The following is an 11,789-nucleotide window of genomic DNA, read 5'->3' as shown; positions in this document are numbered from 1 at the left end:
TGTGTAAAATTGACAGATTTATAATATTGAGTCTTCCAGTCCAAGAACATGGTGTCTCTCTCTCTCTCTCTCTCCTTTCTCTCTTAGTCCCAATTTTTGGCAGAAAGTGTTTACTGTTTCATTATTAAGCGAGATATCTTAGTAGTTCTTTTTTTTTGTAGGTGCCTCTTACTAGATAGATAAAGTTTTCTTTTATCACTTGCTTGCTGAGAGGTTTTTTTTTTCATGTATGGGTATTGGATATTGTCAAATGCTTTACTGCATCTGTTTAGATAGTTATATGATTTTCTTTTTTACTCTGTGAATGTTATAATTACCTGATTTTTGAATATTAAACCTACCTTGCATTCCTGTGATAAATTCCCTTTGGTCATGATTTATCGTTATTATTGTTAATACTATTTTCATATATAGTCATACACTGCATAATGACATTTTGGTTGACAGTGGACTGCATATATGATGGTGGTCCCGAAAGATTATAATACTGCATTTTTACTGTACCTTTTCTATATTTAGATATGTTTAGAAATACCCTAATACCTACCATGCTGCTACAGTTGCCTATAGTATTCTGTACAGTAACATACTGTTCAGGTTTGTAGCCTAGGAGCAATAGGCTATATACCACATAGCCTAGGTGTGTAGTAGTGTATTCCATTTGGTTATGATTTATTATTGTTGTTGTTTTTGTGTATGTAAGTATACTCTGTGATATCTTTACAATGAGGAAATTGTCTAATGATGCATATTTCAGAACATGTCTCCATTGGTAAGCAACACATGACTGTATTGTTAGATACTGTTGAATTTGATGTGCCAAAATTTTGTTAAGGATTTTTGTATGCATGAGGGATATTGGACTATAATTTTCTATATTGTTTTTCTATTCTGAATTTCATTAATTTCTCTTCTAGTCTCGATTATGTCCTTTCTTCTGCTTGCTTTAGATTTCATTTGATTCCCCCCACAATCCCCGCTGTGCCTTAGATGGAAAATTAGGTTATTTGAGCTCTTTCTTCTCTCTATATATAGGCATTCACAAATATAAAGTTCTCTAAGCACTGCTTTAGCTGCATCCCATGTTTTTGTATATTGTATCATCATATTCATTTATCTCAAAGTACTTACTGGTTTCCCTTTTGATTTTTTCTCTGACACGATTACTTAGGAGTGTGTTGTTTAATTTCTGCAAATTTGTGATCATCTCAAATTTTTTCCTAGTATTGATTTCTAATTTTATTCCATTATGGTCAGAGAACATACTTTGTATCATGTCTGTCCTTCTGAGTTTACTGAGGTTTGTTTTATAACCTAGCATGTGGTCTGTCCTGGAGAATGTTACATTTGAATTTGAGAAGGATGTATATTCTATTGTTACTGAGTGGAGTGTTCTATAGGTTTATTTGGTTTATAGTGTTTTTTAAGTCTTCCTTTTCTCTTATTGATCTTCATTGTTACATCCATTATTGAAAGTGGGATATTGACATCTTCAATAATTATTGTGGAATTGTCAGTTTCCCCCTTTCTTTCTGTCAGTTTTTGCTTCATGTGTTTTGGTGCCTCTGCTATTAGGTGCAAATATATGTATAAGTATTATGTCTTCCTGATGGGCTTATCCTTTTGTTATTTTATCATTATAAAATATCTCTCTCTGTCTCTGGTAACTTTTTTTAAGTCTGTTTTGTCTCCTATCAGTATAGCCATTCCATTTTCTTATGGTTCTTGTTTGTAAGATAATGTATTTTTTCATCTTTTTACTTGTATTTGTGGCTTCTATAGACATGATACAGTTTGACCATGTATTTTTTATACATTATGACAATCTCTGCCTTTTGATTGGACTGCTTAATTCACATTCACATTGATTCACATTTAGTGTTGTTATTGGTATAGTTGTAATTATTTCCTATATGTCTCATGCCTTTTTTGTTCCTCTTTTTTTCTTATTACTTCCTTTTGCATTGAATATTTTCTAATATAGGATTTTAACTTTTTTTGTAATTCTTTCACTATATTTGTATTTTATTTTAAGAAATTTTTATAGAGATGGGTTCTCACTTTATTTCCTAGGGTGGTCTTGAACTCCTGGCTTCAAGCAACCCTCTCACTTTGGTCTTCTAACACACTGGGATTATAGGCATAAGCCACCATGCCCAGTCCTTTCCCTATATATTTTAATAGATACCCTAGAATTTATCATATACTGTAAACCTCACCTTATCAGAATCAGTGTCAGATTTATACTAGTTTTATTCTAGTGACATATAAAATGTTACTCCTACATAGCTCTATTCAGTTTTTCCCCATTTTTGTCATATTATTATTACCTATAGCTTTTAATATTACAACCCCACAGAACATTGTTAAAGTTATTACTTTGCTATTTGTAGTCATTTCCTTAGCCCAATACAGCTTTGTTCCCATATAAGTTCTTTATGCTGTATTGGCAAGTATGTTACACATATAATACATTTCTTTATGTTATAGGCCGAACCATACATTGTATATGTATTATTTTATACAATTGCTTTTTAAGTCAGTTAAGAGAAGAAAGGAGAAAACAATATTCATTTATACTGTTTTATAATTACACACTTACATTTTCTGGTACTCCTTTTTTTTTGTGGATGTGAATTGCTGTCTGGAGTCTAGAGTTACTTGCTCTCAGCTTGAAGAATTTCCTTTAGTATTTCTTATCAAGCAGGTTCGCTACTAGGAAATCCTGTCAATTTTTATCTGGAAAAGTGTAGTTCACTTTCACTTATGAAAGATTTGCTGGATATAAGATTTTTTTGGTTGATGTTTTTTTTTTCCTTTGAGTACTTTGAATATTTTATTTATCCTGGCCTCTAGTGTTTTGGCTGAGAAGTCAGCTGTTAATCATATTGTTCTTTTATAAGTAATGAGTCATTTTTCTCTTGCTGCATTCAAGACTTTTTTCCTGTCTTTAAATTTCAGCATTTTTTCTATGATGTACATATAGATCTATTTGCACATATCCTACTCGGTGTTCATAAAGTTACCTGGATGTGTAGATAATTGGTTTTCAGTATATTCAGGGAGTTTTCATCCATTATATCTTTGATTACTTTTTCTGTCCCTTTCTCTGAGTCCTCTCCTTCTGGTATTCTCACTGTGTATATATTGGTGTACTTAATTATGTCCTACATTTCTTTGAGGCTCTTTACATTTTTTATTATTCTTTTTTTTCCTCTCTGTTCTTTGGCTTTCATAAGCTCTATCCATCTTATTTCTTCTGCCAGTTCAAATTTACTGTTGAGCTCCTCTAGTGAATTTTAAAATTTCATTTATTATACTTTCAACTCCACAATTGTGTTTTTATTAAAAATAATTTCTTGGGAGGCTGAGGCAGAAGAATCGCTTGAACCCAGGAGGTGGAGGTTGCAGTGAGCTGAGATTGCGCCACTGCACTCCAGCCTGGCGACAGAGCAAGACTCCATCTCAAAAAAAAAAAAAATAATAATAATTTCTACCTTTTTATTGATACTTATTATTTGATGTGACATTGTCATTATTCCTTTCTTTACACTTTCATCATGTTCTCTTTATTTCTGTGAAGATGTTTATGATAACTGCTTTGATGTCTTTTTCTGTTAAATTCAACATTGATTACTGTCACAAGCAGTTTCTGTTGCCTGATTTTTTCAGCGTATGGATCATGCTGTCTTATTTCTTTGCATGTGTCATAATTTTTTACTGGAAACTGGACATTTTAGATAATGTATTGCAGCAACCTTGGGTACTGTTGACCTCTCCAGGGATTGTCAGTTTTATTTTTTTACTTGTTTTTAAACAATTTATTACCTTTATTTTTAAAATTAGTACATAATATTTGTATATATTTATGGGGTACATGTGATATTTTGATACATGAATGCACTGTGTAATGATCAAACCAGGGCATTTAGGATATCCATCACCTCAAATATTTATCATTACTTTTTGATGGAACATTTCCATTTTTTTTATTCTAGCTATTTTGAAATACACAATACAGTGTTGTTAATTAGTCACCCTCCTGTGTTATAGAACACTGGAACTTATTCTTGTGCTTATTTGTTTTTAATTGGCTGGTTTATTTAGTGAAGTTTGTTTCCCACCCACAGTTTAAAGCTTCTGATACTGCTCCTCAGGGAGGTACAGCTTTGCTATGCCCACAGCCACCCTATGATGACAGTGGTTTTGGTAGGGTTCTCTTCCTCTCTTTCTCTGACCACATCCAGATGTCAGACTCCACTACTTGGTGGCTGATAGCTTTATTGATTTTAATAAGCCCTTTGGGCATAAATTGCTCTATGAACTAATCCAATCAAATTCTATCTCCTTTGAAAACATAATTTTTGAGGTCAGTGTTTGATATTTGTTCTGATCCCAGGGGACTTCTCCCAGCTATCTCATTACCTGGTTCTCTCCTGAAAACTGGCTGGTATACAGTTTAGTCTATATCTTTAATTTCATGACCATTTGCTTTTACCACAATGTCTTCTGTTCTTGAAAATGTACTTAGGTTTTAATTTCTCTGCCTTCTGTTGCAAATGAAATCAGTTCCTTTGGGCAAAGATTAGGAGTTCTGTTTTATGACCCACTTCTCCCCCCCAGGCAAAATCTGAGCCGGGGCTTTTGAACTGGTGGTGGGGACAATTTTAATCTTCTGTCTAATTGATACCTCCATTCTGGGAACTGAGCACTTGGTGGGGATGAGCAGCAGCCTAAGGTCCTCTTGGCTTGTCTCTCCTGGTATGGAACCTCTACCTCATAAGTCAGGTCAAGGGTGATCAGGGCCTCAATATTCTCAGCACCCAGGGTAGAGCCTCTGTTCCTTGAGTGGTAGCTGGGCAGAAAAGAGACCCTAAACCTTTCAATCACACTTGCTAAGGTCTTGGCCTCAGAAACGTAGCTGGAGGCTGGATGAAAAATACTGATGTCTTTCACTTTCTAGAAGGAAAGCCCTCTGACTGGGAGCTTAAGGGAGAGGAAATTCTGTGGTTGGCTGTAGCAATCTGGAGTGGAGTCCCATCTCTCTGTGCTGGGATGGTGAGAGGCAGGAAGTGATTTTGGTTCAATACCACAGAACCTTTCATTTTCTTGATAGATATTTCTTCCTTTTTTGTTTCTTTAGGACCATTTACGGAGACTTTAAATGTTGTTTTGTTTAAAATAATTTTCACCTATTTCACTGGGAAGAGGATCAGTGGAGCTCCTCACACTGTCATGTTGGAAGTCAATCTTCCCTGTAGCACACGTGTGTGTATGTGTGTGTGTGTGCTTTTTGTATGTCATTTTTAGTAGTTTGCTTTAGATATTACATTATGTGTGTATCATCAGTGTCTTTTGTTGTCATGTTATTAGTTCAAATGAAACACAGGAACTTTACCTCCCTTTAAGTCCTTTTACCCTCCCAATTTGTAAATGTTTTAAATGTTTCCTCTGTATACATTTAGAACCACACTGGAAGGTGATGAAATTTTTGTTTCTGATTTAGGAAACTCAAGAAGAGAAAACCTTTTCTATCTACTTTTATTTTTGCTTATCACATTTTTTCCCCTTTGATGTTCTAATGTTTCTTTATTCACTTTTTTCCTTTCTGCTTAGAGACTTTCCTTTAGCCATTCTCTTAAGTAGGTCTGCTGGTGACAAATCTCATAGTCTTGATCTAAGACTTAGGCCTGAGACTTAAAATAGCCTTAATATAAGAATGCCTTGAGCTCCCTTTCATTTCTGAAGTTTATTTTTGCTGAACATAAGATTCTGAGTTGACATTTTTTTTTTTCAGCTACTGAAGAATATTGTACCATTTATTTCTGTCCTTCATGATTTCTGATGAGAAATCCCATGTAATCTAAACTTTCTTTTATAGGTAAGATGTCATTTTTCTCTGACTGCATCCAAGATTTTGCTTTACTTTTAGCATTTAGAAGTTAATGATATGCTTTGGTGTCGATTTCTTTGAGTTTATCCTGTGTAGATAAACTCCTTCTTGAATCTGTAGGTTTATGTTTCCTAACAAATTTGTAAGTTTTCAGCCACTTATTTTGTAAGTTTTCAGTACTTATTTCTTTAAGTACTTTTCAGCCCCACCCTCTTCTAGCACTCTGATAACATGAATGTTAGATCTTTAGTTTTAAGGCTCTGTCTACTATTTCTTCATTTACTGCTTTCAGTTGTTCAGGTTGGATTATTTCTGTTACTCTTATTCCAACTCACTGATTTCTCTGTCCTCTCCATTTTCCTGTTGAGCCCATCCACTGAGCTTTTTAATTCAGTTATTGTATTTTTTTATTCTAAAATTTCCACTTTTTTCATGTCTTCTTTTTATTTGCTGAGGCTTTCTTTCTTTATATTTATTTCAAGCATGTTCATAGTTGCTCTTTGAAGCACTTTTATTATGTCTTTTAAAATCTTTCTCAGATAATTTAACATCTCTATCAACTTGGTTTTGACTTTTTAAAACTCATTTATTTTCTTTTCATTCAGTATGAGTTTCTTGTTATAATGAGTGATTTTCAGTTGAAACTTGGGCATTTTTGTATTATGTTATTGGAATCTGAATCTTATTTAAACCTTTTAATTTGCCTTCTGTTACATTGCTTTAGTAAGGGAAATGAAATGGTTTGGCTGTGTCCCCACTCAAATCTCACCTTGAATTATAATAATCCCCACATGTCAAGGGCAGGGCAAGGTGGAGATAATTGAATCATGGGGTTGGTTTCTTCTATACTGTTCTCATGGTGGTGAGTAAGTCTCACAAGATCTGATGGTTTTATAAATGGGAGTTCCCCTGCACAAGCTCTCTTGCCTGCAGCCATGTAAGACATGACTTGGCTCCTCATTTGCCTTCTGCCATAATTGTGAGGCCTCCCCAGCCATATGGAACTGTGAATCAATTAAACTTTCTTTTATAAATGACCAAGTCTTGGGTTTGTCTTTATTAACAGCATGAGAACAGACTAATACAGGAAGTAAGTTAAGTGGGGCTGGTGATGCTGCCTTATTGCTTCCAGATAGAGTTGAAAGTCCAGTTTTCCTTCTGTTAGCACTGAATGGGGAGTATCTTTTAATTACTTTTGCATGGGGGTAAGCTCATTACCACTGATCAGCAGTGAAAGTGCTGACTTTCCTCTAGGCCTCCTCTGATGGTGGGAAGGACAAGGGGTGCCTTGTTACTACCAGTGTGTGGGAGTCAGAGATCCCAATGTCTTCACTGCTGATACATGGTAGGGGGCATTACTGGTCAGCAGGGATGAAAATCTCAATTTTCCTACTTGGCATCACGCCCTCTAGTGCGGGTGTTGGGCACTTTATTATAGCCTCATAAAGGTAGAAGTATAGGTTTTCCACTTGTCTTTTGCTGGGATGGGGAGGGATCACAGTCTTATTCTCTCTTGTTTGATTTGACTAGAGAAGTTATTGTCTAAAAAGCTATTGTCTAACTTTTCTGTCTTGCTAAGCTGCATGTTTCTTTGTCCTCTGGCTAGAGAGAAAGGCTTTTGTTGAGGCTTTTAAAATCTTCACCTACTTGTGTTTCTGTATTGTCTGCTTCTGCAGCTCCAAGTCTGGGGCATATAAGTCAAAAAGAAAACTCAGGGAATTTATGTCATCCCTTGGGTCCTGAGGTCTTGTATAAGTTCATTGCCATGCTGCTAATAAAGACATATCTGAGACTGGGTAATTTATAAAGGAAAGAGGTTTAATTGACTCACAGTTCTGCAGGGCTAGCGCTTGCACCCTCTGAAGCAACATCCTGAGCTGCACTTTGGCCCCTTTTAGCCATGGTTGGAGTGACTGGGACGCTGGGCACGAAGTTCCAAGGCTGCACACAGCAGGGGGATCCCTGGACCCAGTCCAGGAAACCATTTTTCCCTCAGGAAACTTACAATTGTGGCAGAGGGGGAAGCAAACATGTCCTTCTTCACATGGTGGCAACAAGGAGAACTGCTAAGCAAAAGGAGGAAAAACCCCTTATAAAACCATCAGCTCTCATGAGAACCCACTCACTATCATGAGAGCAGCAGAATGGGAGTAACCACCCCCATGATTCAATTACCTCCCTCCCATGACACATGGGGATTATGGGAACTACAATTCAAGATGAGATTTGGGTGGGGACACAGCCAAACCATATCAGGTCCCTAGCTTTTCCATCTTTTCTCCATCTTTCAGAATCTCTTATGTTAGTTTTACGTATAATGCCCAGGGTTTTTTGTTGTACTTAATGAGAGGAATATGGAAAAGTACAAATACTCTTATCTTCCTGGAAGATTTTTTTTGTAGTTCTATCAATTACTGAGAAAATTGTGTTAAAACGTACACTGCTTTAGGATTTATTTTTGGACAATATGTGTAAGGTACATAGCACTGTGCACGGTACAGGTTAAGTTCTTATTATTCATTCATCCCACAGATATTTTTGAGCACCCATTACATGTCAGGCAATGTTCATCAGATATTTAACAGTGAGCATAACAAAGTCCTTGCCCTTATGGAACTTATATTTTATCAGAAGGACACAGATAAAAAACAAATAACTTAATAGTTAAGTGGTGCCAGGGACAGATATGAAGCAAATCAAGGAGATTAGAAGCATAACTGGCACGGTAGGGAGAAATGGTTGTCTTTTTATACTGGGTGTCCAGGGAAAGTCTCTCTAATAAGGTGTAATTTGACCAGAATGCGGAAGACATTAAGGAGGAAGCCACATGGATATCTGGGTGAAGAGCCTCTGCTCTGGTGAAATGACAGATTACTGACCTTACTTGTAAGGGAAGAATGTCATCAGAACCTTTTGCTTGTCAGGGCACGGGTGAACTCAGAACAGTGTATTACTTCCAGAAGGAAGAGTTAGATGATCATAGCCTAGGTCTGGCTTTCTTATTTATTAGTCATACAAGTTTTGACAAAGCATAATCTTCTTTGTATCTCAGTTTCCAAAAGGATTCTGTTTATCTCACATGGTTGTGAGAATCCAGTGACTGACAAATTGCACATAAAAGAGCATTTTACAAATGAAGCAAAAGTTTCTATAGATGTAAGATATTATGATAGTATTATTAGTAATTGCCAGTGCTAGCTAACTTGGAATCAAAAACATTTAGATTAGATTTAAGAGATTACTTTTAGCTCAACCTCCTAATTTCATGGATAAAGAAATAGGCCTAGAGGAGCTGTGCCTTAATTTATAGATGTAAATGTGGGACTATAGAATATAGCATCTGATTTCTTTGTGAAAGATAGTGGTACTATAAAGCTGAGGTTGTCAGAATGTGGTCCCTGCATCAGCATCACTTAGGAAATTGTTAGAAATACACATTCTTTGGCTCCAGTCTATACCTACTGAATTAGAAAATCTGGAGATGGGGCCCAACAGTCTGTGTTTTAACAAGCCCTCCAGATGATTCTGATGCTTGCCAAATTTGAGAACCATTGACAGGGAGATTCACAAATCACTTCACTCATAAAGAATGATACTGGAGTATTTAATGCCCAAGGCGAGGCTTCAGCAAAATTGTGACTAAATGGCCTTTGTGGGGACATTTAAAAATCTTCCCTGTTTTCCTGCTTCAGGGTTACTTTTTCTTTAGGCACATGTCAAGGAACCTCTTTCCTTAGATACTTTTTTACTTGGTTGGCCAGTTGCCCTAGTCAGGGTGTTAGTTGAAATTAGTACATTTTCAGTTTGATAAGAGATTAAATAAAATGACCATCTTTTAGGGTCCCAAGAAGTCAGACTCTAATAGGAGATTTGGATATGAGAGAGATAGAAGAGGTAACGTTCTGGAGTAGAGGGATCCTGAGATTTCTTCTGTCCTTAATACCTGTTTGGTTATTTGAACACTTATGAATGGAGTGGAAAGAAGATTTATATTTCCAATGTCAGTCACAGAATTTGCTTCTAGTAACCATGGTTTTCAAGTTCTCAGAACATAGAGGAGAAAGAGACTGGCCTTATTACAAATTCTTAGGAGGTTTTATTAGTGTCATGATGCTTAACTTACCAAAAATACTAGCGTATGGTTATCTTTGCCTAGTTCTCTGTATGTACATTTTAAATAGTTTTATCTGTAAGTTAGAGAAAAAGTCCCTTGCTTTTATTTTAACGTTTCAAAGTCTTTTTCCAGTCTCCATTTCTTTCTGTCACAGTAAGTTTTGGTGTTACATCAGATAGGAATTGAACTTAAACTACTTCTGTTGCTCCTAATTCCGACGTGTGTTCTTGGAGACAGCCTCTGCCTCTTTTTGAATGCATCCTGTTTGAGTTTTCAGATCCCACAGCACTAGGTTAGAAACCGTTGCCAAATCTCAATAATACTATCAATGAAAGATGAAGCGTGTTATAAGCCATCTAGATTATGATGTGTGGCTTTATTGTAGTAGATAAGGAAATAAATCTATAAATCAGCTAATCTATGAGGAAGATGAGGAAGAATATTAGCCAGAATAACGGTGACTCTATATGCTTGCTCCTTTAATCAGGAAACTCAGAATAATTGACCCATATTTAATAAAATATACTCTTCACTCTCTACATAAGCAATTATTTAAGTTAGGAGTCAGAATAATAAAGCAATTGCCCAGTGCTTTTGAGGTCAGTAGATTAACTCTACAGAGCTTAATTAAAAAGCGATCATAAATGCCTACTTTTGGCAGGATATTTCATTAGTCTTCATCATGGCCTAGGGAAGTATTCCTAATAATTATTTTCTACCCCTTTAAAATTATCTTCTTATGGAGCAAGCTTCTTGTTACTAATTAGAATTCCCACACTGGGGAAGGAGATTTCCCAAAGCAGCCTCTCCATTAGAAAAGACTAACTTTGAAAAGACTGTACCACTATAAAAGAATAAATTGATATTCTCCTATCTTATTTTTGGAAGAAGCAAAATTTTAAACTTTAAGAAAGTATCAAAGAAAAAAACACTATACCAATGGCTATGATAAAGTTTTGGTCATATTCTTTTTGAAATTAAGAAGTAAATTTCCTTTATGGTTCTTCCTTAAAATACATAACATACTGAGAAAAGCCAGGCTCCTTTTCTGGAGCAAAAATGGACAGAACTTTTTGAATAAATCTTTCTTTTGACCTTCTAATTCTACATACAGTAAGAATTTTGGATAAATCTTTCTGTTGACCTTCTAATTCTGTATACAGTTCTGCTTACTGTATATAAGCAAGCAGAATACTGTATATTTTACTTTTAAGATAAATCTTTCTGTTGACCTTCTAATTCTATATACAGTTACTGTATATAGAAGGTCAACAGAAAGATTTATCTTAAAAGTTCTATTTTTCTTGGAGAAGGAGAAATTTCAGAGGAAAATAATTTCTTCCAAAAGGAAATGGAATCTGTAACTACAAAGTAACTGGGAGGTTTGAATGTTGTGAAACTGTTAAACTTCGTCAGTTCTTTCCAATCCCTTTCTTTATACTGGTGTTAGAACTGTGCTTTCATTCTGTATTCTTGTTCATTTCCATCACTGTCATCTCTAACTTTGACCATTTTAATAGCCTCCTAAACAGTCTTTGTAGGCTTTTATTTTCCCACCTTACTCATTCCTCCATACTGCTGCCATAATTGTGTCAACTCTCCTCTTCAAGAAATTGGACCGGTTTGATATATGTCCTTGTTAGCACTATATATGAGACATCACAATCAGGCCTTAACTTTCATATCTGGCCTCATCTGCTACTCTTTGCTCATGAAACTTATGCTAAAACCGTGCTGAAATCTCATGCTTGTTATCTTTTCTTAGAATGACCATATATATTT

The sequence above is a fragment of the Aotus nancymaae genome, unplaced genomic scaffold (assembly GCF_030222135.1).
Source record: "Aotus nancymaae isolate 86718 unplaced genomic scaffold, 86718_ANA_hifiasm-v0.15.2.pri h1tg000018l, whole genome shotgun sequence".
NCBI classification, from domain to species: Eukaryota; Metazoa; Chordata; class Mammalia; order Primates; family Aotidae; genus Aotus; species Aotus nancymaae.
This window is presented reverse-complemented; position numbering follows the sequence as displayed.